This window comes from Emys orbicularis, chromosome 10, assembly GCF_028017835.1.
Source record: "Emys orbicularis isolate rEmyOrb1 chromosome 10, rEmyOrb1.hap1, whole genome shotgun sequence".
NCBI classification, from domain to species: Eukaryota; Metazoa; Chordata; order Testudines; family Emydidae; genus Emys; species Emys orbicularis.
In genome coordinates, this window is record NC_088692.1 from 88601674 (window position 1) to 88605353 (window position 3680).

The following is a 3680-nucleotide window of genomic DNA, read 5'->3' on the forward strand; positions in this document are numbered from 1 at the left end:
ACAGGGCTTCACCTGCTGAGCTGGGCACACGCCTGGGGCGGCTCAGACAATGGCCAGGCAGAGCTGCTGGAGTGTATCTTTCTGAAGGGCGGGCGCAGAGCTCCGTCCTGCATTTCAGGTGCCCAAGTGATGCTCCAGCCGCTGTGGCAGCACTACCCCCCCTGCTCAGATTTGGGTGGGCCTGGCTGCGAAGTGGGTGGGCCACGGCTTTGGACACTCTTCTCAACACCGACTCTTCTGGTCTCACTGAGCATTTCATAGAATCAGAGAAGATTAGGGTTGGAAGAGACCTCAGGAGGTCATCTAGTCCAACCCCCTGCTCAAAGCAGGACCAATTCCCAACTAAATCATCCCAGCCAGGGCTTTGTCAAGCTGGGCCTTAAAAACCTCAAAAGGATGGAGATTCCACTACCTCCCTAGGTAACGCATTCCAGTGCTTCACCACCCTCCTAGTGAAAAAGTGTTTCCTAATATCCAACCTAGACCTCCCCCACTGCAACTTGAGACCATTGCTCCTTGTTCTATCATCTGCCACCACTGAGAACAGCCAAGCTCCATCCTCTTTGGAACCCCCTTTCAGGTAGTTGAAAGCAGCTATCAAATCCCCCCTCATTCTTCTCTTCTGTGGACTAAACAATCCCAGTTCCCTCAGCCTCTCCTCATAAGTCATGTGCTCCAGCCCCCTCATCATTTTCGTTGCCCTTTGCTGGACTCTCTCCAGTTTGTCCACATCCCTTCTGTAGTGGGGGCCCCAAAACTGGACGCAATACTCCAATGACTCCCAGCATCACAGGCTGCGGCGCTCTCTCCAGGGGCAGTGTTATTGATTTTACCTGGAAGGTGCTCAGATACTGCTGTGATGGGTGGCTGTATAAAATCTTAAGGGCTTGTCTACAGGTAGACTTCATGGGGAAGTTAATGCGGAATAGCTAACATGTGAATGCAAAGTACAGTAACTATTCTGCACTAACTCCCTGTGTGAGCAGCCCTACTCTGCAGCAAGGGTGCCTTTGTGTGGCTAGTCAGTGGTTTAAGCTAACGCACTCTTAGTGCCGGGTCAGAGTGTTCACACTGGGAGCGGTCACTGCTCAGTGTAGCCTTTGAGGAGAAAGACAATCTGCCAGTCAGCCAGAGTGCCTAGTGCCGGGTCGGTGACTCCTAAGGTACTAACAGCAGGATAGCTCTAGGAGCAGCGGAGATGCAGCCACAGATTTAGATGCAGAGAATTGCTGCCAGTTTTTGGAATGATCCATTTTAAAACAAGGGCTCTAGATGACAGCACAGAAATAAGTTCCAACTTTCAAGCATCTAACCAGCCCTGAGCAAAAAACAACTTCCAAGAGGCACAAACCCGAGCTCCATTCCAGACTCCCCAGCGGAGGGAAAGGTTGCCATCTAGCAGACAAAGAAGAAAACCAGGCGGATAAGTGCCAAGAACTCCAGCCGCCTCATTGGCCCAAGTGCTCTGTTGGAATGTCTGGTTAATAGTAATAGTAATTAATGGAGATATCCTATCTCCTAGAGCTGGAAGGGACCTTGAAAGGTCATCGAGTCCAGCCCCCTGCCTTCACTAGCAGGACCAAGTACTGATTTTGCCCCAGATGCCTAAGTGGCCCCCTCAAGGATTGAACTCACAACCCTGGGTTTAGCAGGCCAATGCTCAAACCACTGAGCTATCCCTCCCCCCGGATGGCTGGATTGAAGCTGTTGAACTGGCCTCCAGGTGAATGTGGGTATTTCTGGACAGAAGGCAATGTTAAGAAGACTTAGTTTGCTTTAACAAGGCAACAACTGAAATGCATTGTTTTAGCCCTGGCCACCAGGGATAATGTGAACTAAGTCTCAGCTCCTGTAAAAAGTTTAGCTTTTGTAAAGGGAAATCATGCCTCACCAATCTATTAGAATTCTTTGAGTGAGTCAACAAACATGTGGACCAGGGTGATCAAGTGGATCTAGTGTACTTGGATTTTCAGAAAGCCTTTGACAAGGTCCCTCACCAAAGGCTCTTAAGCAAAGTAAGCAGTCATGGGATAAGTGGGAAGGTGCTCTCCTAGATCAGGAACTGGTTAAAAGATAGGAAACAAAGGGTAGGAATAAATTATCAGTTTTCACAGTTGAGGGAAGTAAATAGCAGGATCCCCCAAGCATCTGTACTGGAACTTGTGCTGTTCTACATATTCATAGTTGATCTGGAAAAAGGGATAAACTGCGGCCAAACAAATTAATTCTTGAATGCGGCATCTTACCCTTCTGCACCTTCAGCCTTCCACACATGCAGACGTGTGCCCAGACTCATCGCACACCCTTGCTTTGAGACTATGCCACCTCCCCACCCCCGAGGCCATCTCTAAAAGCAGGCCAGCTCCGATGACTCCTGGTAAGAGCTCATCTGTATCTTTCTTGGGGGCCAGGACTTTCAGAAGCCAGTTGTCGGCAAACCCCGTTGCCGAGAACTAGAATTGCTAAAGTTTGACTGAGCACCTTGCCCTTTGGCGATGCTGCCAGAGGAGAACTTGATGGAATCTTTGCTAACAGGAAGCCAAGAATGTCAAAATATTAGTGTACATCTAGGGAGAAGAAAGGAGACTGGAGGGCAGCTCCCAGTCAGCAAACCCCACTCAAGGCAAGAACATCAGAATCTATTGAACGAGGTGGAAAACTACTGACTTGAGCACCAGGGCAAGACGACAGGCACCCCTGCGACTGAGAAGAGCGTGGAGGACTCTTAACTCAAGGTGCCTTGGTCAGTGCTGTGAAATTTCCATGGCTTTGAAAACTGTGGCTCTTTTTGGAGACACGTTGCTCTCTAACACACACTCCCTTTGGCAGCACATCGTACAAGAGCTCATTCAAACCTCCAGGCTGCTGGACTGGTTTTAATCTAAGTTTTATTTCTGTAAGCTGCAAAGTTATGAAGAGAATGCGCCGAAAGCTCGTTGTGGGGATAGACGGCAGGAGGCTGAGCCAGATTCTCTAATGTCTGCAGTGGAAACATTTTAGCTTCTTCAATTTTGGAGCCCAAATGTGAAAAGCTTTTGATCTTAAAAATACCGGCCCTGTAAGCAAGAGAAGAGGGAGAGCCTGCCTCCACTTTCCCCAGTGCAGCTCCGCCTCCATCTTTGCTTGCCAGGCGCTATCCAAATAGGCTGTCAGGTCCATCTGGATTCACCACAGTGTGGTGATTAGCCACCTCTGTAAAGCCATAAGCCAAACTTAAAGACGATGTCCCCAGTCAGTAAGCAGCTGGTTATTCTACAGCAAATAAATCCCGTCTGTAGGCCATTGCAAAACGAGATAAAAGTCACTCACCATCACCTTAGCCCCTCATCTGATTTGATCAATGTATGCAGTGGAATTAATATCATACGTACGACAAAGCCAAGATGCACTGGAGCATTGTCAACAAATATGGTTGGACTAAGAAAGCCAAGTCTGCACTGGTTGCTTAACTCTGCAGGTCTGGATCAGCCCAATGAGTGGCTCTTCCAAAAGACTGTATGTAGCCATTTGGGCCCTGCCCCTTCGAAGGAGGCTTTGCCCATGATTTCAGGAAAAGCAGGAAACGGCAGAGGATGAGTATTTGGAAAACTGGAGAAAATTTTACCTCATCTGAAAGACAAGGAGATCTGGACCAGAGCTGGTCAGATCATTTTCAATGAAATGTCACCAAAATATGCGGT